Here is a 27,771-nt window from a genome sequence, read left to right as displayed (position 1 = left end):
AAAGTAAATTAACATCTCAGACACCACTAAAACTTGTAACATGGACTAGGTGCACCGGTAGGTTAAGCGTCCTCTGCTTTTCTATAAACGCCCAACGAGTTTCTCATAAAATGTTAAGTCCAGGTTAGACGAAAAAGGAAAGGGAAACTATGACACGTTGAACACATCACTTCTCATGGTGGAAATGGATACACCATAACGATCCACAATTCATGATGAAGATCATACTATTTCTGTACTTGTAGCAATATAGCCCTGTTCCAGAAGCCTAATTGTAAGAGGTCTAGCGCGATACAAAATGTAATTACGGCAAATTCTGGCATAACGTTTGAGTTATGATATGAAAACTCCATACGCAGGTGCTGAAGGAATGTTGCCACAGATGAAAGGAAAGTTGCCAATACGGAATGAAAAGTCATCACGTTTGTCGTATAGTTTGGTCAGTAGGTTTTCCTTTACCATTGATCTCTACGTGTGTGTTTATATATGAGACTGACTTCACATTGTCTGTAGTATCCTTTATCTCATTTTCTTTGGAGGTAGATGTGATGTATCAAGTCCCCGAAACAAGGATTGCGTAACGATAAGACGACGTCAAAAATGCAGACATTGAGATTAAAGGATCTAGCTAAACGACGTTCCTTATTTTGGATCAGATCAGCTATAAAGTCAGTCTCATAAGGGAGAAGGAATATGTCTGTTAGTAAAGGAGCACACTTTGTTCCCATTGGAATGCCGACCATTTGCTGAAAAAGTGTCCATCACAATAGGCAAATATTTTGAGTAGAAAAATACCTGATGGTTAGTTCTTTATGCTACTTTGTCATATTTTTACCCATATAAACATTCAATATGCCGTTAAAAGATTTGAAATGCTCTATATAAGATAAATATTTGTATTTGTGATTGTAACAAGTACATCTGTTTGATTTCCAATTCTCTATCGTACAAGATACAATCTAAATCATGTTTTCTTGAAGTCCATATTTGTATATTTAGATAAAAATGTGAGGAATAAAATCTATTAAACCAATTGACTACTATTTCACACGTATTGCATGTCTGCTTGCTACTGAAGCGTGAAGGATTAGACAATCCAGAGACATCACAATGTAAGTACATGGCCTAAACAAGAAACAAAGACGATTCACATACAAAATGTTGCGAGCATAAGTAATTCATACAAATTAAAGAAAAGGTAAACAAGACTTCATACAAAAAACTAGGTATTTTCAATTTCAAATTCTACAAAACGAGAATAATATCAGGTGCTCCGATAGGGTCTGGAAGGATTTAATAAACATATGCGCAGAAATGTGTTGCAAAACAGATATTGTAGCTAGAATTTAGCTATCAACTTTACACATACGACACCATACTACATGTGCTGTACGTTCATGTTTTCACATCAGGGTGGCATTAGCTTCATCTGTTGAATCTACTTTTTTATTCAGGAATACTCGAATAATTGGTAACTTTACTGGAATAAAACTTAAACCACTGTCGAAAATTACTCATTTATGTTATGTTATGTTATGGAGCGGTATTTTTGTTAGCATCGTTTATAAATTTATACACGAGTGGGGTCATTGCTTGACGCTTGGTTCCATAATATTTACATGTAATTTATAGTACAATGTACTATATTTAGATAAAATTTTATTCAACACCACGTCTCACAACCTATACTTTACTGATCATTTATTCATACATAAAATACTTATCATGGCATCATACTTTTATACCATGTATCTCTATAATCCTTCTTTATGTGAATTGCTTGTGAATGAAGCATCATACGATTACGAAATTCACGTAAAATGTCTATTTGTCTAAATTTCACAAGTTTAATTTGTCTAGTTCAGGTGAAAATCATGTAACATTTGTGTGAAAATCATTTGAAATGCAATGTTATTCTTACGGTACACAGGATAATTAACCAAAGTATTTGACAGAGATTGTGGTATAGCGCTTCTTAGTCTCGTTCTAGTTTCCATTATAGAGTGTCCGATATAGAAGGTATTGAAATCCAAAGACCGATCTGCATTTTATTTTTGACTTCCGGGATCTCAAAACGTGGCATTACAAAGCAGAATCTTCTATTTTATGCTTTTCGTAATATTTTATCATATATATTTAAAATATAAAATTAGATATTTGATATTTTCATCGATATGTTGCTTTTGATATTGAACTCAACGCTATCTTTGAAGAATCTCCAAGAATATAATGATAGACGAGAACAAATATCTCAAGAAACCACGGATGGCATACATTATTGATTTCGTCACGGAGAAATTGTTTAAAGAAAATAATATTTTATAAAACAAGAATATTATCGTAAAATACATGTATAACCTAACAAGCAAATAATAAGCGAACACGTGGTTTGAAAACTGAAAACAAATGTTCTCAAATGTTTGCTATAAGTGTTCTGTCTAATTATCGTTTAAAATGAAATAAAATGCCGACCTTCATTTCTTTACCATACATTCGAAAGATAGTTCAACTTTAAATGTATGAAAACAAATTAATCTTACCGTAGTTAAATAAGGTGTGACTAATGCCTCAGACATTTGGTCAGTTACACAAAGTTAAGTTATAAACGCGTATTTGATACTTTTACAAGGTCATGTTGTGAATGTTTGAACGCAATTTAATTTAAGCAACGCCTACCTCTTACACTTCCTGTTATGGTATTTAAATAAAGCATGCCTCGTTCCGTTTGACCGATACGTGAAAAATCCTTCGGTTCACGGCAGATTTGTAATCTGCACAATGCATGAATAGTGATAGAAATCTAGACGTGTACAATACAAAGCGTAACAGATATTTCTGAAGAGTACAGGTATAATATATTCTGTAAATATTAAAGTCCAAATTATTGATAAGGGAAATCGTTATGCAAATGTTTTAAGATAATTAAATCACATAACGATATTTGTTCTATTCAATATATCACTAAATAAAACCCTGCTATGACAGGTGTGATGAGTATTATGGCTTAACAACCGAATTTTTATATTATTCGAAAATTTAGTGTATTTAGCTATAGTTACATGAAATGTTCTTATCTAACTGCTGAGCTTAAACGAACGAGGTTTGTGACGTTGCAGTAATATGTTTAGCAATGTCTTATAAATGAAAGGAAATATTTCGACGAGCAGGACGGTAGGAATTATCGTACTAATCACAAAACATTTTCAACAGTGAGAAAAGGGAATAAAACCCAAGCAGAAAAAAAGAAAAAGCAGGAAATCACAGACTCATTTGGTTAGTAGTACAATTAACTCAGCAGAGCCTCGGTAAGCATTACTTTTGGGTATCGGAAACTTTTCGTTTTTCATAATCAGTGTTTGAAGTTATTTAAGATTAATTATTTCTCTTTTTCGAATTGAGTACAGAGAGCACTCCATTTCTAAAGTACATGTTTGAAGTGGTCTATCCTTGTCCAATATTGAGAAAGTATTTTTTGTTGTGGGTTTATTGGACTAATATGAAGTACATTACTAAAACGCATACTGTCATCAGAAATTTTGGTGTATGGTTAATATAGAAACTGATTTTTAAACTTGGGAGAGAGCTTAAGCTATTAATAGGAACATTTTATTTAAAAAAAAATTGGAAACACATACGTGTAATTTTATTTTACTAATTTTCATAGGATACAAAGTCAAGCTTAGTTTATAAGACCAATTATGATGTACTAATACATCTTTATTTTATTTAAGTTATAAAAGGTAGAAATTTTAACATGAAAAAATTATAAAGTACATACGTTTTATTTCCGTTATCACTAATAAATTTAAAATATCATAAGGCCACAATAAGCACATTTAGCATGAACTGTTTATACATGTTATAGGAAGGTTACATTGAGAAATACAAACACGTTTTGTCCTAGAAACAAACAAACATGCATGGAGACCTATTTAACCTTTAAAATTGGTCATAATATTCAAATACGGCTTACTGTTCTTAAAAATGGGTCGGATGCAGACATATTTATGGTTATTTGATATCGGGATAATATATCATTCGTTGAACCGAAATACTACCATTTCGTTTACAGGTAATTTGTCGTTTTAAGGAGTACTGTGGAAGTATTACTGTTTTTGATTTACCAACTTTTATAATTTTCCTGGGTTTGATAAACCTGGAAATTTGATTCCAAACGAAATGGAAATTTTCCTTTCAGTTGTGTTGTAAAGGATTTCAAGAATCTACAAATGGGCGGTTTCCCTTAAACTACGAAAATTAGCAAAATATATACACTGAATCCTTTCTTCATTAAACCCTGAAAAATCCGAAAACCTGTCTAAATAAGACATTTTTTAGACAATTTTCATTAATTCAAATATATTTTGAACCGAACTAATTAAAAAGTGCAAATGCGGTTCGTTTAAGACCAGTTTCACTTTATTCATTGAATCTACAATTACTTTCATCTTATTCAATGACATTTAATATTATGTAATATCAAAAAATATAATTACATAACCCCTTTTTGCTCTTTGTTCCTTATCAACTGCAATTTTAATTTTAGAAACACTATCTGACGTTTTTATCTATATATAAGGCATAAACTGCATTTTTTATCTCATTCATTTATATCTGTTTCAGTAATAATATCTGAATGACATTCAAAGTTTAATACTGAAAATACACAATTTCTATTTATATGTAAGTCCAAAATATGAGGTATTTATTAAAAAACACATCAGTTAATTTTAATTATGGGCAATACCACAGTTGATTGACTAATAGACATGAAAACTCTAGGCAATAGTCAAAACGAGTATCAGAAAGTCAATATAACAAATGGCAATATTAGGCAAAACCCGGTAAGTTGGAAGCAACAGCGATATACCTGATACAGTACAGGCTTATCCGAGTTTTCATAGTGTGATCATCTTCCGGCTGCTCTTTTAGCAGTTAATTGTTTATGGTATCTTGATATACGAAGCGGCAGCACGAAATTGGCACACCGAAAAGTTGGTTAATTCACTAGTCAAAACAGTACAGAAGATGTATTGATGAAAATATAAAAATCCATCTGAAGCTTATGTTTGTTTTATTTCTATAAAATAAAAGCCATAACTCTCAAATTGATCAAAATATTTCTTTCGTTGTAGGGATCTATGTTGTACAATATCTCAGATATTAATAAGGACGGAAACTAATTGGGAGAAAATATTGTATCAATAAATAATGTTTCATTGCCCTTGAATGGTGCAATCAAATGCTTCACAGGGCGTCGATTTATAAAACCGCAAAGGTCGAACCCGAACAGTTGAGTCAGCTTTGATACAGCTATAAAGTTGGATAACGACTAGATATTCAAAACAGATATAGAATTATACAAGACCTAAATTGCCTTTTTAGCTCACCTGAGACTCTTGTTTTTCATCCTTGTCAAAACCCAAAAACTAAATCTCTGACTTTCTGTGGTTTTATGGCACCAGGTAAAGCAATTCAATTTCAAAGTCATTATGTCTTTAAAGTATAGTATTACTCAACAGTTCCAACACACGCCCTAAACTCGATTGCAGTCGTCTTTCTCTGTGCAACGACATCTTGAAGGACATATACTTAGCCAAGTTGTAGTCATATTTTAAATAATTCTCCCTTTTGTTTGGGGGGCCTTGTTCCTAAACGCCTCAACCTAAAACTTAAAAATGTACCACCAAACCTCTTTCAAAACTTTTAACTTCTATACTCACAACTGTCAATGAAGGTCTACAGTCCTATTACAACACTTGTTACTCCCGTAGTGGTATTAATTCAATGTGGATCCTGAAAAATTCGAAAGATCTTTTGGAGACAATCAGTTCAAGACTTTTATCTGAATATAATAGCATTAAAACCTATGATTTTTCAACATTGTATACTTCTATTCCCCATACTCAGTTACAATCCCGACTTAAAAACATTATACATCGTTGTTTTTCCAAAAAAAGTGGTACACCTAGATACAAATATATAGTTCTTGGTAGAGATTCCTCATACTTTGTAAGAAATTATTCCAAATCATCTTCCAAATATACAGAGGAAAATGTTTACAAAATGCAGGAATTTTTAATCGACAACATATTTGTCCAGTGTGGTGGACGTGTTTTTCAACAAACGGTCGGCATTCCAATAGGAACAAATTGTGCTCCTTTACTTGCTGACCTTTTCTTTTACTCTTATGAGGCTGACTTTATAGCTGATCTGATCAGAAAGAAAGAATATCGTTTGGCTAGATCCTTCAATCTCAGTTTCCGCTATATAGATGACGTATTATCTTTAAACAATCCTAATTTCGGGGATTTGATACATCGCATCTACCCAAAGGAACTTGAGATAAAGGATACTACAGACTGTGAAGTCAGCCTCATATCTTGACCTACACTTATAAATCGATGGTAAAGGAAAACTATTGACCAAACTTTACGACAAACGTGATGACTTTTCATTCAGAATTGTTAACTTTCCTTTCATCTGTGGCAACATCCCTTCGGCTCCTGTGTATGGAGTGTTCATATCACAATTCATACGTTATGCCAGAGCTTGCCGAAACTACGCAGACTTTTTGTATCTCGCTAGACCTCTAACAAATAGGCTTCTGGAACAGGGTTATGTTGCTACAAGATTGAAGTCATCATTACAGAAGTTTTATGGTCGCCATCATGAACTCGTGGATCGTTATGGTGTATCCATCAGCACCATGAAAGCTGATGTATTCAACGGATCATAGTTTTCCTTTCCTCGTTTGTCTACCCCGGACTTGACTTTTTATTAGCAACTCGGCGGATGTTTCTAAAAAAGCAGAGGACGCTTACCCTACCGGTGCACCTGGTCCATGCTCCCAGTTTTTAGTGGAGTGTGAATTGCTCATTTACTTTTGTTACATTGTATGTATGATTTTAGTTACTTTATGTTCTTTGTTGTGAATGTCTGTTTTCCATGTCTGGTCTTTGTCCCTGGATTACATTCTTTTGATTACCGCTATAACCTTGGTTCCCTTGATTACTCTTAAAAAAGATGAACCAAAGCCTTTTTTTGTGAAAGGAAAACATGGAGTGAAGTCCATAAATATATCTCTATATGTATAGATTAATCATGGGGACAAAGTTTCTAGTGGAAATCAAAAGAATGTAATCCAGGGACAAAGATCTGACACTGAAAACAGACAAACACAACACAGAACATAAAGTAACTAAATTAATACATACAACGTAACAAAAGTAAATGAGCAACTCGAACTCTACTAACAACTAGGTGCATGGACCAGGTGCACCGGTAGGGTAAGCGTCCTCTGCATTTCTAGAAAGACCTGCCAAGTTGCTCATAAAAAGTCTGGAGTAGACAAAACAGGAAAGGAAAACTATGACACGTTGAACAAATAATTTGTCATGGTATAAATGGATACATACTATAAACTTTTGTAGTGATAACTTCAATATTGTAGCAACATAATCCTCTTCCAGAAGCCTAATTGTAAGAAATCTAAAGCGAAAGCGATAAAGACTGCGTAGTTACGGAAAGCTTTGGCATAATGTAAGGTTAGTAATATATATGAAAACTTCATAAGCAGGTGTTGAAGGGATGTTGCCACAGACGAAAGTTGATAATACGGAATGAAAAATCATAGCGTTTGTCGTGTAGTTTGGTCAGTAGTTTTCTTTAACTATCGATCTCTAAGGGTAAATCAATATATGAGGCTGACTTCACAATGTCTGTAGTATCCTTTATCTTAAAATCTTTGGGGTAGATTCGATGTATCAAATCCCCTAAACTAGGATTGTTTACGATAAGATGTCATCTATATTACGAAAACTGAGATTAAAGGATCAAGCTAAACGATGTTCCGTCTTTTGAATCAGATTAGCTATAAAGTCAGCATCAAAAGAGTGAAGGAATATATTAGCAAGTAAAGGGGCACAATTTGTTCCCATTCGAATGCAGACCGTTTGTTGAAAATCGCGTCCACCAAGTTGGACAAATATGTTGTCGATAAAAAAAATCAAGCATTTTGAAAACATCTTCTACGGTATATTTGAAAGATGATTTGGAATTAATTTTGGAAGAGTATGAGGAATTTCAAACAAAAACTACATATTTGTATCTAGGTGTACCGTCTGTTTTGGAGTAACAAGTAACAACGATGAATGTTTTTGAGTCGTGATTTTAAGTTAGTATGGGGAATAAATAGAAGTATAAAAAGTTGAAAAATCATAGGCTTTAATGCTTTTTGTATTCTGATAATAACCGTAAGGGTTTCCAGAAGATTTTTTGAATTTTGTAGGATCCACATTAAATTAATACCACTACGGGAGAAACAAGTGTCGTGGTAGGACTGGGGACCCCCTTTGACAGCTGTGAGTAGAAGTTAGTTTTGAATGAGGTTTGGTGGTATGTTTTGCAGATCTAGCTATGTAGCGTTGTTTGTATGGATTCTTGTGAAGTTTAGGAACCCTGTACACAGCAGGTAGATCACAATTATCGTCCTGGATATAGAGACCAATAGAGACCAAAACAGAATAGCACAGATCTAACATTTTCCACTATCTCTTCTTTGAGTGGTGTAGTTGCAGTATAGGTCTCTTTACAGCTATTATTGTCTGTGTCTACCTCTAGTAATAAACAATGGATGTAATACGTTTTGCAAACAAAATCAATTTTGTTTTGGGCTATGTCTGCTGGTACAATAACATATTTATCATGTAAAATAGAAAATCAGGGTCTTTGAAAACTTCTTTAGCATTGTCAGTCATTGATATACTTAAAACTTTCATACGTCTCAAAATTAAATACCTCAAATCCTTTACCCAGTCTGTCAGAGAATTAATGTCTTCTTGTTCTCGTTTTATCCATTTTCTTGTGTAGTACTTCACGGTATCCACAAGGACATTGAAATTATAATTTCAATTTGTAAAGCGTGGATCACGTTACTTTGTAACTTTAGAAATGACCTTCAGGAGATATTCGTTTTCGATGATTTTTGAATCTCCTGTAATGACGTTACCGAAGGACCCCAATTGAAGCTGGTAATTGTCTATGACAAGAATTGTCTACATACGACGACGGTTATGGCAACGATACCATGAGACCATTGTTCAACCGTAATTTGTTTCCTTTGGTATCAAACTGTATTTTACGGCATGAAATTATCTTTTAACTTGCTGTTTTAAAATTCAATAAAATTTAACAATATCAATTTACCCATTCTTATTTTTCTCTAGTTTCATAAGTTGTATCGTAACAACATTACTCTTTTCTTTCGTAACTTGGATCAATATCATCTTTTCCGTCAAATGAACAATTCAGCAACTTTCAAAACATACCGTCAGGGATTTCTTTATTGAATTGAATGAAATTTTGTAAAGTAATGATTTCAGTTATCAATACTTTCGTTTTGATTCAACCAGAATAGTTTGCATTATCATCTTTTCCCATGGTCATCGAATTCCCCAATATAATAACATCATTTATTGATTTCATTCTTTTATTAATCAATTTAATCTTTCAATTTGTTTTTTCCTCTGTACATAGAATTCATTTCGATATTTTAATATAATAGTGCTGAGAAAGTTCCAAGACAAACTACATGAAAGTTTTCTTACATGACCATTTTTTTCGATACCGTCTAAAATCAAAGATACAAAGATTTCAGTTTAATAAGCAAAATATTTCTTCTGTTTTGCTAATTTTTCAGAGGTAGCCGTAATGTGTTTTAAAACCAAGTAATACAATCATAGTAAAGCTGTTTTTTTAATAGTTGATGCTAGTTTACAATACAAAAAAGAGGCAGTCGAACGCCCAGTCATTCACCACATCGTTTTCTTTTAAATGGAGAGGCACCATTACACTACAAAACTAATGGAAAGTATACCCATTCAGGCAATTATGCACGAACAATTAAAACAGTAAATTTAATATTATCAACACCATATATGCTTAATTTAAATGCAACATAATAAGAAAACAAGTATGTTTAGAATGTTTTTATCATTTTAGTTACTTCTTCCATTTCGACAGTAATAAAGAGAAGTGTTTTAGTAATTTTACTACAAACCAAGTATAAAAAAAAACAATCAGCTTGGGTTATTGTCATTCAGATCACATCATCGATTGGTGATAAAGATTTTACTGGTTTATATCTCTTAAAGAAAGCCACATATTAGCTAGAAAGCAAAGCTGTTCCAGCTTTGAGCGAGGGCTTCCTATATTTGTAACAAAATAACAGGTGTAAGTGAGATATGAAAAATTTTGTTTAAATGTTTTGTCGAGGTGTTCTTTAACAATGCATTTTTCAAAGACAAAAGATAAACATTCAGATTTACCTTAAAACTTCTCCATCGATGACATGTATTACAATGACTATTAAAATTTCTTTTATTTTTAATCTTCCACAATACCTTCTCAAATGACTTAAACGAACCATGCATTGACAGGTTATTTGTACCAAATACAATGTATTTGCATAGACTTTTAAATCAAGTTCAACGATTAAATAAGATTTCAATATCTGAACATTTCCACCAAAAATAGCACAGGGAAACCCAATGTCATTTTTATTAATTTCGGTAAACTTAGTTAGTATGATATTTAAATGTAACCAATTTACATCAAGAACTTTAGATCATAAAAAACATCTTTCTAAATTTGAACTACTTGCCACTTTATATGCATATAGAAAGAAAATTCGTGAAAAGTATTTTTTTAAAATTCCAAAACCCATAACCCATTGAACGATGATCTATCAGCTTAAGGTTTATAAAACTTTTATACTAACTCACAGACATTATAAATTATTGTTTTTAAACATGAATACAATACATTTTTTAATCGAATATGGAAAATTATATAAAATATCGTCTAAGCATCAACCAGTTCTTGTTATAAATGACGATTTTTTTTTTTTTTGCGTCAAAGGCGGCAAAGATTTTATTTTTCAATGAATCTATTCAAAAGCTTCAATTATCTAAAGTAATATTTTCCTCTCGTTGTTTCGCAAACAACAATCGTTCTTGAAATAGAAAGTTTTGATCCACTGTTTACATTTTTAAGTGTTTACTTTTCTTTTTTTTTTTTGGAAGTCAAGACAATCCTGTAAGTTATTATGGCAGCATTAAGATAGAATCGTACGGTTTCCAATATTGTTATGAACAAGAAAGTCCTTTGTCGTCCAAGTTTTATTTTCAAAATAAAACCAACCTCGCTCTTTATTTGCTCATTTAGCATGTATTAAAACTGTTCCATTCTCTTAAAAATGATTGTCTGACAAGTGGAATTGTAATTTCTGTTGATGGGTTTTTAGTTGGTTGTGTCTGCCATATTTTAAAATTGCAAGTACTTGTAGAAGAAAACACCAACATGGTGTCATTTACATATTTCTCAGAGAAGCACAAGACAAATTTTCCCGCTTTTCACTTAAAAGATGACATTCACACACCACAAATTATGTAAGTCTTCGTAAAATATATCCCGTAATGAAATAAACTTAACAATAATGGGAGAATAAGAGAAAATCATTGCCTGCAGCCATGCGAATAACTACAGTAATTACATAGACTGAAGTTTCCACACACATACATTAATATTACCCTTCACCTTGATACTCATAGACCGAAAAACAAACATGAAAAAAACATATTTTAACAGAATCATTGTAATAAGGACATTCATTTATAGTATTGTTCATGTAAATGCAAAATAATCCATTCCAATATATTAACTATTGTTTTCAAACCAGAATAAAATGAAATAAAAATTTTGGAGCTCTCCTACCTTTTACAAATTATTAAAACTTTTGCCGCTGGTTAAGATCTATCATGTTAAAGCTTATCCTAGCATTAAACGAGGTCAAATGCAATAACCACATAGATAAGATAAATTCATGTTCTAAAAACCGGAAGGAAATGTTTTGTAAGCCTCTCTTCCATATTCACATTTTAATACATTGGTAAGTATGTCTACAAATAAGGAAGTATATTTCATTTCGTGCAAAATTTAGTATAATTATGTAATTTCAGTAAAACTAAAATAGTAAATTAGTATTTCATTTTGCAAGAGGTCTTTCTTCTTTGTACCTGACAGTACGAAGTCATTCATTAGGCTGTTGGATGCAAATTTAAGGAGATAGACAAATCATTGAAACGTTTGTATTCAGCAATTGACATCAATCTCATATAAGCATCAAAGTAACTTGGATTGATTTCATTTTTTTTTCAAATGAAAGCTTCATAGACTTTAGTGAAATTGAACATAATACCATCATATCACTGATATCAAGAGTTATGTCCAATCTTAAATGAACTTTCTATTATTTTCTAGAATCGTAGAAGCGTTTATAAAGGTAGAAGCGAAATATTTGAACATGAAAATTACATTCGTAACAATAGTGTAAAGATTCTTGATGGAGTGATCAAATACATGAAAGCATTTTATCACTTTTTTGATCGACACTTATGAAGCAGTTTATTTCAATTCTTTGACCCTAGATTTATAGTAAAATGCAATTTCATTATAAGTGACTTTCACTTATAAAGCTACAAAATGTAGTTTTATGAAGCAGTATAATTTCATCTCGTAGACCTTTACTAACAAACCAGTATATTTCACTTATGATAATACATTTATGATGCAGTGTAGCTACTTCTTTACAAGTTTACAATTTAGTATAATTTAACTTCCTTGCCCAACACTTATAAAGCAGTATGATTTCAGTTCTTTGACCAACACTCATGGAGCAGTATAATTTCACTTCTTTGAGCAACACTTATAAAGTAGTAGGATTTCACTTCTTTGACCAACACTTATAATACGGTATAATTTCACTTCTTTGAACAACACTTAAAAAGCAATATCAATTCATCTTTTTGACCAACTCTTAATAATCAGTATGATTTCACTTCTTTGATCAACACTCATGAAGCAGTGTAATTTCATTTCCTTTACCATCACTTATAAAGCATTATAATTTCACTTCTTTGATCAACATACAAAATGTAGTGCTCTTTCACTTTTTTGCCCCACACTTCATGAAGTAAGTGACCTATTAATGGTTATATTTTACAAAAAAACTTAATTTTGTTATTCCGATTGCATTTGTCTTCAGGAGATGTCGACATACTTTTTTTTTTTTAGCTTTTACGACTTTTTTACAAAGTCTAATACATAGACATTTTAATGGTATCTGGTCATAGATATAACTTATCAGCTGAGTAAGCGAGGATGTATTTAAAGATTACGGGATTTACCATATAGTTATGCAATTTTTAAGATTCTAATCAACGACGTTCAAAGTAAAAAAAAACAACAAAATTTTAAAATTTTGAAGATGCAAATGAAGAAAAATTTTCAAGCCGGGAACATCAAAAGGGTGGCTGATGCAGGATAAGTTACGTACGTATAATTCAATGTTACGAAACATGTTGTGTCAACATCGTCCAATGAACACTTAATTCTTAATTTGAAAAATATTACATACGACATGTGACCTTCCGTGTCAAAAATAGTGACCAACTCCACTTGATGACATATCATAATAATGATACAATTTGGTTCCACAGGACATATCACTATCTTTAGATGTGGACTACTGAGTCCAGTCGTTCAAAACGCCATCATGTGGAAGTGCACCGCTGTTTGTCCTAGATTGTTCCAGATGTATCTTTTGAAAATTTGTTGTTTAAAATTTTACACAGCGAATAAATACTTGTCTATCCGATAAATAACTGTCATAGGTTATACGTTATTTTTCCAGCGGATAATTTTTGTCCGCTGAATTACTTGTATATATTATGCTAGTCTTATCCAGTGGATACATTTTTCGAACAAATAGCTTTGTTCTCTCTGTCTAATGTTAATTTTGTTGGCTATGATTATTGCGCTTCTTCCAGATTTTCGTCCTAGTAATTGTTTTTACATAAAACAAAATGAAAATTTATCACTTTCGTCATTTTGAGAGCATGAACATGAATAAAATGTCAACAATGCCTGTTACCTTTCTGTACTGACACGTATATAGACGATTATATAATACTGAATCAAGTGTGTATTGTTTCTTCTTCAAAATGGGACTAAAATGAAATATTAATATATGATGAATTTACTTATCGTATAATATAATATTCGAGTAGGACATTTCACCTTTCACATTTGTAAAATATTTTACATCTAGATATAAAGACAACAGGGGTTGGACTCAATCCTATTATTATAAGCAAAGGTTTAAAAGTTAAAGAATTAAACAGTTGGGATATCACACACTGGTGCCAAGGCATTACACAAACTATGGTAGTTCGAAATATCCACAAATTGAATTAACTTAGAGGACAATATCTCTAATGTTGATCGTAAAATAAGGTACATAAATAGTGTGGTTTGTGACACTGCGAGATAAATTCTCAAAACAGTATCTTAAAATCTTTGTAGTAGTTTAAATCAGTTGATTGTCCTACATGTTCGGTAGTCAGTAGCCTCTTTCTCAAACCCCTTGGTAAATGGTTGTGTAATACATGTCGTTGTGATAATTGTATATATACATTATTGGGTACGTACATATATCAGCATTTGTAAAGCAAGTCTTGCAATCATGTCTTGTTTCTATCTTGATAAACCACAACTTTAATATAATAAAAGGGGAAACAACAATATTTTGCAATGGAACGTCTTAGCTTAATGAAACCAAACACAAAAAGTTGGATCTCTATTTGTTAACTTTTCTAGACTAAATCGAATTCACATTGAAATGTTTGACAGAACGTTCTTATTTGCTAGTCTACTTTTATATATATATAAAAAAAAACACCATTAAAATCTCCAATTAGTACTTTTCCAAATGCAATTTGATTTATGAATACTGATACTTGAACTTTGTTTTCTACCGGACGTATGTAATCGTGTTATATATGTTAAAAGGAAATGACTAATCCTACAATCATCTGGTGATTTCAAGTAGAAAAACAAATTTTGCGATCAATATGTACTTGTATTGCTATATTGCGATGAATCCCCCCAATATCTTATTAGCATAATGAACGTGACAGCTTTAAACGATAAAATTTATAAAAAAAAACAATAACTCTTTTGTTACCTCAACAATATCTAAAATTAACCGTCGGCCCATATAAAGCATTTGCGAAACGTTTTATTTATCATTCAGTTTAACGTACAAATATTATCTTTTCTGAAATGGTAAAACGCTATTTCATTTATTATTGATAATCAAATGATGAAAAAGACAAAATGCCATTTAGTGTTTGAAAGTGACGTCAGCACAATTAATATAGCAGGCTCTTTCTGGTGGGCTCTTCTGACACGACAAATGACACAGTTACTATTATAAACAAATGTAATTTTTTAACATTTGTATGTTAAAAGCCATCTGATTCCAGGTAAATGTTAAAACGTTTATGAAAGTGAGATTTTACTTTACGTTTAAAAGCTTATACAACTACATTCTGAGAAAAAAAATCACAAGAGCTTTATCAGTTATGGAAATATATATTGATGCTTTCAATACATACAAGCAAGATGAACACAAAAAACTGATGCACTAGCAATATTAAATAAAAAAAAATAAAATAAGAGGGTTATCAGGTACTTCGGAGGGGTAGGCATATCCTGCTTCGCCTTTCTGTACCTTTCATATTGCGAGTGTGTGTAATCCGGTAATAGTCTAGCAACAATTATGCAGTTCCCCAAAACGAGTAACAACATGTTAAGCCAAAAACAATTCACACTAGGGCGAAATCTCTCAAATCAAGGGAACCAAGATTCTAGCGGAAATCAAAAGAATGGATCCAGGGTCAAGGACCAGACAGGAAAAATAGACATACACAACAAAGAGCATAAAATAACCAAAATTATACGTACAAAGAAGCAAAGAAACAAAACTCCACTAACTCGGACTTCTCTAAAACTTGAAGCATGAACCATGTGTACCGGTAGGGTAAGCGTCCTTTTTTTATACCTGAAACAACCTCCGAGTTGATCATAACAAGTCAAGTCCAGGGTAGTTGAAAGAGGAAGGGAAGACAATGACACGTTGAACAAGTCGGTTCTCAAGGTGCAGATGGATACACCGTAACGTCATCATGACGACTATAAAACTGAACTGATGACTTCGATCTTGTAGCAACAAAATCATGTTGCAGAAGCCAATATGAAGGAATATTGCAACAGATAAAAGGAGTGTTGACATTACATAATGAAAAGTCAAGTTTGTCGTAAAGTTTGTTTACACAGTTGCATGATTTAAATATAGTAAATAATGAGGAAATTGTAGAAAATCATCCGACAAAGACAGCATCAAGATGATAAAAATCACCATTAGACGTACGTCATCATCGACTGCAAATTTAATAACGCAGTGATAAATAAGAGGGTCTAAAAATAAGTCTCAAGATGCAGAGAAATGAATCATTAGTACATCTATATTCAGATATAGCATTTAGAATAAAATGACATGGGAGATTGCTGACAAAATTAACTAGGTTTGGCAATTTAAAATGTTAAAGCTGTCATACGTTGATAATAACATTCAGATTTAACAATTACAATAAATATGCACTTAATACGATGAGTACGAATATTAATATATGTATAATGTTTGTACAAAACGTATTTTTGCATTTTTCAAATTGCAATTTAAATTGATGAGGTCGGGTACCGTAACTTAGTTTTTCAATAAGTTTAAAGACTGAATGAATTGTATTCATGTTTTAAATCGTAAACTTTCTTCTTCACTATTGCCTCATTGATTATACCCAATGTCGTATTCCTCTTGTCCCTTTCCACCCAAAGTATTGTCAAATTCTTCAGACCCTTGCCCATATCCAACTGTCTTGTTCCCAACAGACCATATTTCATTTCCATTTTCCCATGTTCCTTCCCCTTGTCCCATTGCTAAACCCATTGTCACATTTTGCTTGCCCCATTTCCCATACCACATTGTCCTATTTGTTTTGCACCATTGCCCAAATTACATTGTCATAGTCCCTTGTCCCTTTCCTCAATCGGTTTCCTACAAGTTATCATACTCAATATTGTACCATAAATTAAGATCACGGATACATGTTTTGAAATTAACTTATCTTATTTGAAACAATATTTTACAATGTGGTTCTACATATTTCCCAATCACAAATTTTTATTTTTCGCCAGCCAATATTTTATTCTCAATTACCACATTCCTTATTGTTTCATGCTTATACAATATTTAAAAGATATTTAGGGCTTTATTTTTTTTCTTTGTTGGATTTCGCTCCCTTTTCGATGTCTTTAGTGTTTAATATTTCTTGAACAATTATATTTAGAACTTGTTTTTATATGTAATTGTAATTGACTCTAATAATAGTGACTGGAGATAAATGATTCCTGAATACAATTAAACTATTTGTATTTTGAACACTGAATTGGTATGTTGACAACATTACAACATGATCCAGATTTGTAATTGTTCATTTTTCCTCAAAACTGTCAATGCCAATATTTACTCATCATACCTATTTAGAAGATCTCTTCGATAAAACTATGCAAAAGCTATTTTTACCAACGGTCATTTTTTGTATTGACCGAATATTTTTTTATAGTTGAAATTCCCAAAAATGCAAAAAATATTCTTGTCAAACTTTGTTCTAGTTATAGTAGAGTTGTTTATAAGAAATAACATAATTTTTATGTTTTATGCCATTTGTCATGACAAAATTTGGACTACTTTCATTGTAAAAAAATTGAAAGTATAAATACAAAATAATTTTTTAAAAATTTAAGAAAAAAATTCATTCAGTTTTATAATTTATTTTGAAAATGGTACGCTGCCAAGTTATTTAATATTGTAGGGTTGTTTCTATATGTTTTGATATGGGTAACTCGGAAGCATGTCATAACAAAAGTGACGCTTAAAAATAACTGAATTCACTTTTAAAAAATCAGTGTAATTTTTTGTAAAAAGTCAAGCTTTGATTTCATTACATTGATTTACATTATCATATTTTTCACGCACTAAAAAAAACGTATTTTTCATGAGAATTCGAAATTTGTTTAGTAGTTTCTTCAGATGTTATATATTCCATATGCCTATCTTCATATAATTTATACAGTGAAGGGGGTCAACAAACAGAGAAGCACTGAATAACATTTAAAAATCAGTTGGAACACAATATTTTATGTAAAAATAATATTTTAGGCGAAATTTGGTCAATTGGAAAATTAGAACTCCCATCTCCTAAATTATGCTTCTCGTTTGTTCCTTTGGAAAATGTTCATATTCTAAGAAATAACAAAACGTACTTAACTAAAATAAGATGATTAATTCGTATTTAAGTATCTTTTCATAAGAAAGGTCTGTATCTAACTTTTTCCAGAGCAAATGTCGACGTAATCATGGGTGGTAATGCTGGAGTAGTGGAGATCGTGGATTGTTTTGAAACAATGCTTAACCATTCAAAAAATTAGCTATGGGCCCAACACAGACTGTCATTTAGCATGAATGAAAGCTATACTTCAAAAAGCTTGATAGAAAACAGCACAGCAATCTTAATGTAGCAATATATGTGTGTAAATAATAGACCGAAATGATGTATTGATAAATGTCGGGCAGAATCACGGAAACTTTAACGGATTCAATAAAAACAGGCAAGGCACATGTATTGATATATTCATTATTTTGATAAATTGGAAATCTAACATCCCACACCATTTTGATAACTACTAACAAAAGTACATGTGCACATTTCGTAGTTTGCACATGTACATGCACATTTTCTGTTAGGGATGCAACAAAATTATCTTTAACAATTTTGGTTTTTTTTATGTTTTTTGTTGTTGTTTTTTTTTGTTTTTTTGTTTTTTTTTTTGTTTTTTTTTTTGTGATTGAGGCATTTTATTTGAAGTGACAGCTTTACCGAAAGAACGGTCTGTAGTCACAACTGCCATGCAAACACCCCAGTGCCAAACAACCTTGTTCAGTCTGTAATATGCCTATATGAATATAACCCAAAATATTTTTTTATGCTTTAAACTTTTGAAATAAGGTTTTACTTCACCTGAAATATGACCCTAGTGTCACAAATATGAGACGTCTTTACTATGTCATAATTTCAAAAAGTCTGATTAGGGTTACATTGTACCATGAAATTTAAGAATATACTCAGTCTAACGTTTTTTAGAAGATTTGTGAACTGATAAAATAGTGTCCAAAGTCCACTTTTCGTTCTATCATTCCGTTCAACAAATGATAAATGTTCATGAGGTTTCCTACTTGTTATATTTGTTTATACATGTAAAGATGATTCCTATTACTCATTGAAATCTTAAGTAAAAGAATTTATTTACTAAAGGGCACTGTTAAAATATTTTTATAAAAACGTTCTTATGAAGTATTAGTATTATATTAGACATTTAAAAATTATTCAAATTAGGCTTTCTGTCCAAATATATATATATATAGCTAACCCGAATATCCTGTATTTATATAAGAGAAACAAAAAAGTGCTCTCTGTAGCACCTTTGATGATAGAAAATTAAAATCAGTAACGTTCGTTGTTATTTTCTGAGTCACATAAACTGTACTTAGAACTTCAAACGCATTCGTTGTTTGATGTAAGGGCCCTCAAAGTACGATTCAATATATGACCGCCAATAAATAGTTATTTCCTTTAGTTCTAAATTTGGAACCATTTCCGATAGAACTTTGGAATAACATGACACACCAGTTGTTCACTTCCGACTACAAAATATAATTACCATGGCATAAGAGCGGATTTTTTTATAACATAAATTAATCATTGAATACAGAAGTTTGCATTCATAGTTTTGTACCAACGCGCTCTCCTGACAACGGAGCAATGCAGTGGATGGCTCAAAAGATTCAAAACCTTTTCCTGACATAAATGATTTTATATTGGTCCTTGTTATTTGGAATAAAACAAAAAATCACAGCTGAAACACAGTACAAAATCGAAAAATAATTTGAGTCGACATAACCTGAGAGTTTAGGTTACGGTCATGTTGTAAATGGTATAGGAATTTCTAAGGAGGTAGACCTAGGGTAAGGGACAAACTTCATACAAATCATTTGAACGTTTGCATTCAGCATTTTACATCAATCTCATGTAAGCATTGAAGTAAAGCTGACTGATTTCATTCTGTTTCAAATGAAAGCTTGATAGGCTTAGGTGAAATTGAATGTGATACAAACATATCCTTGATTTAAAGTGTTATGTCCCTTATCGTAGGTCTACCTCATTAACCTCTCTCTTCCATTACGGTTCTAGTTTTCTAGTTTCCGGTATTTTGCGATACAAGCAGGCAGCACAAAATTTCCACCCGGATATATACAGAAGGTATATCGATCATGTTATAAAACTCCATTGTCTCTAATAGTTTTGTAAGCAAATTATTTCTCATGATGATCTGTAAATCGGAAGTAATAAAAAAAACCTTATTAGGCAGTGTATTGGATATCTTTTTAAACTATAGTAAAAAGCATGTCCCTTGGGCAATAGGCAACGATAATGCAGTAAGGGGTTATATAAGTGACTACTTTCACTCGCATATATAAACAACCCAGAAATATAAACACAATATGCAAGATAGTATATTACTGCAAACGAAAGTGGAACCTATAATTCTGAAATCGGATTGTCTCGTTTGTCAAATGTTTTAATGACTACGGTGAAAAGAACGACGTTAATTGCTCATCGAAATGCAATTTAAACTTTATATTCCAATCACCTGGACAACAATTAATATTCAAAAAATATTATTGAAATTGTCCACCTTCATGCAAAAAAAATATGTTTTTTAACTGTGTGAAAAAAAATGATTTTCACTCCAATAATCAACATTGTTACCATCATAAATACTTCATTGCCTCTAACAAGACCCCCGAGATCTACAGTTTTTACATTTTTTTAAGAAGGCTTATCAGCTTCCTGCCAAAAAAAAAACTAAAATAATTTACGGTCAATTTATGAGTTTATTCATATTGCTGAGTTCATAGTTTCATCCTCTATTTTTGAAAACAACAATAACAACAGGCTTCGATGTAGAATGAGCAATTATTATGCATGAGTAAAACAATAAATAACAAACAAAATGAAAAATTTCAAATAAAATTCTGATTCATCTTCAACACTTCAATTGGTGATTTCAGATTTTCATACTTAGTCGGAACTGAGCATTGGTTTCATTCCTAGACCCACATGTAATAAACAATAGGATTACATTAAGAATCTTAACAAAATATTCACACTCTTTCATATATGGTAAATTCTGTCTACACCGAAAACTATAATATTAAACACGAAACCTGTCCAAACAAGATTCTATCCAAAGTCCCTTCATAACAATTAAAAACAAGTGCTTTATTTAAAAAAAAAATAGCTGATGCAGTAACTTTTCTTTTTACATTTCATTCAAGAAATACAACACATGACACGCAATTGTCGATACAGTTTTTTTTTTCGAACACCAGTAAGTTATCAGTATTTAGCCAATCAGGAAACACCATTGCAATCACGTGACTTGCGTTTCCATAGAATAGTGTCTTTAAGTTCAAAGGGTGAAAGGCGAAACTAAAAAAAAATAAACTGACCATATCCAAAATTTTCCTGCACCAAAGATGAAGACATATTCCACTTTTGTCAAGAAGAGTGGCGATATAATTCAAGAGTAATCAAGGGAACCAAGGTTATAGCGGTAATCAAAAGAATGTAATCCAGGGACAAAGACCAGACATGGAAAACAGACAAACAAACAAAGAACATAAAGTAACTAAAATCATACATACAAAGTAACAAAAGCAAATGATCAACTCGGACTCCACTAAAAACTGGAAGCATGGACCAGGTGCACCAGTAGGGTAAGCGTCCTCTGCTTTTCTAGAAAAACCCGCCGAGTTGCTCATGAAAAATAAAGTCCGTGGAAGACAAACGAGAAAAGGAAAACTTGTCACGTTGAACAAATCAGATTTCTTGTGCAGATGTTGGCAAACTGTTTTGGCAATGGTTGGCCGCTATATGATAAGTTGAAAATTGTACAATATATGTATGAAAAAAAGGTTCAAGGATATGTATATTTTTTAATTTCAATAGACTTAAAGGAAACCTGGACCAAACAATATCAACCTTTGACTTCTATGTTTATATTTTTTTAAAAGCTATGATGATTTAGCATTGAACCTATCTTTATGAAACTGGTATACTGAAACGCCTCCATTAGTTATTATGACTAACGCAAAACCACAACTGCAACATTTTATATGTGATTAATGAATCAATAATCATGCGTTTGTCTTATCGTTGACCTTTTCGTATAACGACCAACATCTGACACGCCATTATAAGAATCATTGTTCGGTTGCACATGCACGTGCATGTGTATGTATGTGTGTGTGTGTGTGTGTGTGTGTGTGTGTGTGTATTTTTAATTTATTTCATTTTGTTTGTTTTTCTGTCCCATCGATGATAATTCAAACATAAAATTAATCATTATTCACTTTTCTACACCTTATTGACTAAACTTATATTTCATTTGTATTAATAATTCATATAACAATATGTTATGCAAAAAATATCGATCACGTGACCAAGACTTACATCAATGTATTCATTTGGAGAAAGGTGTGGAGGTAGATTAGTTATCATACTTGCTTTAGGTATGGAGGTAGATTAGTTATCATACTTGCTTTAGGTATGGAGGTAGATTAATTACATACTTGCTTTGTGTAATGTATTAGGTATTCTACAACATCATGCAGGAATATCATTTATTCTTTCCCTTAAGGAGGTAGACAGATAAGGGATAAGGATAAGGGACACAACTCTTAAAAATAATCGGAACGTTTGTATTCAGCATTTTATATCAATCTTATCTAAGCATCTTATTAACTTGGATTCATTTTATTCTGCTTCAATAGAAAGTGTGAGAGGCTTTAGTGAATTGAATATGATACACACATGTCACTGATTTCATGAGTTATGTCCCTTAACCTAGGTCCTTGAGTCAAATAGAAATATTTATATTGATAAATTTAAACATTCCAGAGACTAATCTGTAATTTAGAATTTCTCCAATCGAAAACTGAGTGCTTTCTTTTACACATTAGCGGTAAAGAAAGCTAACTTCAACCTTCTATCTTCCCATTATTAAACCGAATTTTACGATACCTATCCCTGTTACCTTTCAAATTTTAACAAGCCAAAATGACCTTGAACTGAAAAAAAATCATGTGAATCTCGCCCTCATATAACTTTCGTGTGAAGTTTAATTCACATAAATTTCACTTAATCTGAGAAAATTCATGTGAATCTGGCCCTCATATAACTTTTATGTGAAGTAAATTTCACATGAATTTCTCTTTAACAATTCTACCTGTGTCTTACTAAGCGTGTTGTTTCCTGAATAAAATCAGAAACATGCAGTTCATTATTTTAAGTAAAGGCAGCAAAGGTCATGGCGATCCTGCTTGTGCGAGTCCTGTCGATACATTTAGAACTAACATGATTTTGATAATCAGCGACGACAATGTCAACTCGTTGTACTGGTGTTATTAAAAACTGACAATATCTCCTATAATTTGACAGTGTTTACAGATCGAAAAAAAAACCAAGTTGAAAAATAAAATATACGAAAAATAGAACTGCTATAAAAACAACGAGGCCTTTTTCAACAAGCCATCTATAACCGCTGTTGTAAGTATAAATATTTTATAATTTACTTCCCGGTTAAAAAATAGTGAAATAAAAAGTACAATTTTATCAAAGACAAAATTGTATGCGTGTTTGAATAGGTAAAGAAATTTTCATCTAAGTTTTTTCACTTGGAAGTAATGCAGAACAAAGAACATATCAAAATCCCTCCATTATGTTATAAAATTCCGATATAATCTTAATGTGGTACAATGAATAATATGAATTGTTACTTTAATATTAAAACGGTTTTCCATTCCACCAAACAAACAAACAATTATGAAAGTCTAACAAAACTGTGTAACATCTGTTTGTGACTGTCAAGGTTACATGTCTATGTGTTTTCCATGAAAAAGAAGGTGCAAATCCTTTAGAAATTTCAAACTTAAGTTCTACTTGATTTGATGTATGGAAAGAGTAATCAAGGGAACCAAGGTTATAGCGGTAATCAAAAGAATATAATCCAGGGACAAAGACCAGACATGGAAAACAGACACACACAACAAAGAACATAAAGTAACTAAAATCATACATACAAAGTAACAAAAGTAAATGAGCAACTCGGACTCCACTAATTACAGTTTTGTCGTTACAAAAAGCTGTTTGAGTTTTTGATAGACATGATAGATAGGCGGTGTGTAACAAATATTACGAATGTGTATAACTATCTTGGAGAGTAGTTGGTCACTGGATAAATATCATTTACTATTTTATCTTTATTCTGCTTATTTTATCTCAATATACCTCCGTAGTCAATTATTGATAACAACGTTATGACGAATTATTAGTGACGTCACCGTGAGGTAAATATCATTTCTTTCTAGCGTTTCAAAAGAACACAATATCGGTTTTTTTTTGTTATACACTGTCCGTTTTGCCTCAACTTCCCTCCTTTAAAGAGTAATCAAGGGTACCAAGATTCAGTGGAAATCCAAAGAACGCTTGCCAGGACAAAAGACCAGACAAGGAAAACAGACACACACAACAAAGAACATAAAACAAACAAATAATACATACAAAGAAACAAAAGTAAATGAAAAACTCGGACTCCACTTAAATCTGGGAGCATGGACCAAGTGCACCGGTAAGGTCAGCGTCCTCTGTTTTTTTAGAAACACCCGCCGAGATGGCCATAAAGGGTAGACGAAAAAGAAAGGAAAATTATGACACGTTGAACAAATGTAAGACAATCTTAAGATCATCTATTAAACCAAATAGTAGATTATAAAAGGGACATTGATGAAAGAATGGAAGTTTAGCGGGAAAAATAAACATTCCCTTATTTCAATTCGAATTCAATTGAATGACAATGTACAATTTAAAGTTATATAAGACATTATAAGAGATAATCGCTGATATTAAATCTTAATGTGTCATAATTAATGTGTCATAATTATTGTATCATAATTAATGTGTCATAATTATTGTATCATAATTACTAATTAATTCATGTATGATGAATCATATAATTACTTTGCTGCAGCTTACGATGTTAATGTCATTTTATCTTAACTAAAGGAATGCGATGATTTTTTATTGCATTATCTTATTCAAAAGAATATGTTCACCTTGTATAACATAGTAAGCTTGCCAATCTACAAATAACAAACTTTTAAAACATTTCTAGAATTATGATTGTCAGTGAACTTCTTTTGCATTATCGTTACATATTTCTATTAAAGAGTAAATCGCCGTTGGAATTAAGTGATAGTTTTTGACATACATAGTGTGGATTATGCGAATTGAAATTTTTTTACCTACTGTAAGATAATCTTTTAAAATCCACAGTTATGAACATGACAATTGAAATAATAAACAAAAATACTGAAAACAATTAGTCTGTGTTAAAAATATATAACACTTGATAAAAGCAAGAGAAAATGTGCCGTCGTTTTTATTTTATCTTGGATACAAAAGTTTACTTTCACCAGATCAATAAACAAGTATTGAAACATCACCCCTTTTAATCGGACTACTTTTACCAATGAAATAATGCTGTCTGAAAACAAGAGGCTTTTAGGAGTCTGAATCGCTTACCTTGTTAACTTTTTGCGTTAAAAGGACAATAACTCTAACAAAGAATAGCCCGATAACTTTGACTCAAGAAGACCTTGGTAGGACATATCATAAGCATTATTTCATCAATTGAAAGTTTCTTTCTATCATTGACAGTTTTCAAGATTTTGGCTTATAACTGCTAACACATGATTTTTTGCCTTTCAAGGTCAATAACTCTTAACAAGGTGTCGTCCGACAACTTTAATCCTTTTCAGACTTTTGTAGACCTTATAATAATGATCATTTTGGCAATTGAAAGAATTTGGAATACACTTCACAATTTTGGAGATTTATGAGGAAATCTTCTTACTGACCCCTTTGTTCTAATTTAGCAACAGCGGTCATGTTTATCTACGGACCAAGTTCTATTAAGAACATTCTAATATGGAAATTCATACCACATTTTGTTCAAATTGATAATGTGATGTCAGAGGAGAAGATTTTTAAAATCAAAAATATTAAAAAGAGCAAAATAAAATGTCAAAAATGCAATAAAGTCATAGTGGCTAAACATATAAAAACGAAAATTCGACCACAGATAGATCTCAACATGCTTAACACTTATGTCAGAATTTGGCTAAATCTAACTTTATTATTTTCACTGTCAGAAACAAGAATAAAGTATACTCCGTCGTTACCTTCTCTCAAATCATAATTAAAATGAATTGCAAATAACAAATGCATTTATATAATGTAGGTACCATTGTTAAAAAAGTTACCTTCTTCAAGCAGTTTATTTCTATTCATATAATCACAAGAACTCATTCGAAAACTCACCGGTTAGCTTTTGATCTGCTCAGTCCCTTGCATTTATTTTCACTTAAGGAAAAAGACCTAAGGGTGAAACGATTTGAATAAATCTAAGTTTTTAAAAAGGCTTTCTTATCGCTATAAAAGTGATTATAACACCTCGAAGAAATATCAAGCGGATACATTTTTTATGTCGTAAAAGGGGATTTAATAAGAGAAAATACTTCATTTAGAGAATGACTTTTACCTACAATTAAACCTTTGTGTACCTACATTTTATCCACTCATGGAAATTTATACTGTTAAACGGATATTTGTAGTATTGCATTTCGATTGTTGGGAAAAGCATCAAGACTGAAATACATTTCTAACTTCCTGACCCTTAAATGGATAAAGGTTATTCATTACTTATTTCAATTATATTGATATATTTCTCTTCAGGCTGTACATGAGTATGAAGAATGAAATCGACCAATGGTTGTGTTCCATACTTATCTTCCTGATGTTTTTTAGAAATTTGTCACATGGAAAAATTCGCTACATAATCGCATTCAACAAATCAAGACATTAAAGTGACATATAGGGAAACCACTGTTTAAATTAATATGATTATTTTAGTCCCAGTTAAATGCACACAGCTTGTGATGATATTGTAGGTTTGGTGAATCTTCAAGATATTATTATTTTTTTATATGGGAGTATAAAATGTCATCTACCAAGAAATTTAGGAAATAAGCATACGAAATAAAAAGACTTAATCAAGATATAATGAGTAGACAAAGTACATAAATACACATAAAATAGAAAATGAAATAACCAAAATTACACGCACTTAAAACAAATGTAAATAAGCAAGCGGTCTCCGCTTACAAACTTAGAGTAGAAGCAGATCACCAGTAGGGTAAGCTTCCTATGTACGGTATCAATAGTGCATTGGTATTTCCATTTTTTTTCATCACTGAAAAATTTCTTTCCAAACTGGTGAAAGAAGTTTAATTTTCAAACAAATTTCAAATATTCCTATTTGTATTTGTACACTTCTGTTTTTAAAGCTTGCAACATTAACTTATTCAATTCCTTTGAATAATTGTTTTGAAACAAAACCTTACAACTCGTATTCTTAGAAGAGTTATACGATGAATCAAGGAGCGATTAACAGGCTTGCTGTAATCAGAAAAATTGCATCTGACTTGCAGGTATTCAACAGAAATTTCTAAACTTTCAAATTATTAATATTCATATCAATAGAACAAAGTTAGTAGGTAGAAAATTCTTA

General features: G+C 31.6%; 1 protein-coding gene and 2 long non-coding RNA genes across 10 annotated transcripts in view; 2 read left to right on the top strand and 1 right to left on the bottom strand.

The window, feature by feature from the left end:
* Positions 1-27,771, bottom strand: part of LOC148607667 (uncharacterized) — a 79,186-nt gene that overhangs the window by 42,874 nt on the left and 8,541 nt on the right. Inside the window, exon 1 of one of the 8 annotated variants that reach the window (XM_088546906.1) lies at positions 2,541-2,653. The exons of the other annotated variants lie outside the window; for them this stretch is intronic. The gene's annotated coding sequence lies outside the window, so the exon portion shown is untranslated. Of the gene's footprint in view, positions 1-2,540; positions 2,654-27,771 lie in introns of those variants that run through there. 8 annotated transcript variants of the gene reach the window in all.
* Positions 2,736-5,925, top strand: LOC148607669 (uncharacterized). Its single transcript, XR_015915475.1, has 3 exons — positions 2,736-2,848; positions 3,211-3,305; positions 5,136-5,925. It is a non-coding gene; the product is annotated as an uncharacterized LOC148607669 (long non-coding RNA).
* LOC148607668 (uncharacterized) lies at positions 11,887-18,624 on the top strand. The gene is made up of 3 exons (XR_015915476.1): positions 11,887-11,950; positions 13,135-13,392; positions 18,360-18,624. It is a non-coding gene; the product is annotated as an uncharacterized LOC148607668 (long non-coding RNA).

The sequence above is a fragment of the Perna viridis genome, chromosome 9 (genome assembly GCF_037379345.1).
Source record: "Perna viridis isolate PV_CMFRI_1.1 ecotype Kerala chromosome 9, ASM3737934v1, whole genome shotgun sequence".
Classification (NCBI taxonomy): domain Eukaryota; kingdom Metazoa; phylum Mollusca; class Bivalvia; order Mytilida; family Mytilidae; genus Perna; species Perna viridis.
This window is presented reverse-complemented; position numbering and strand designations above follow the sequence as displayed.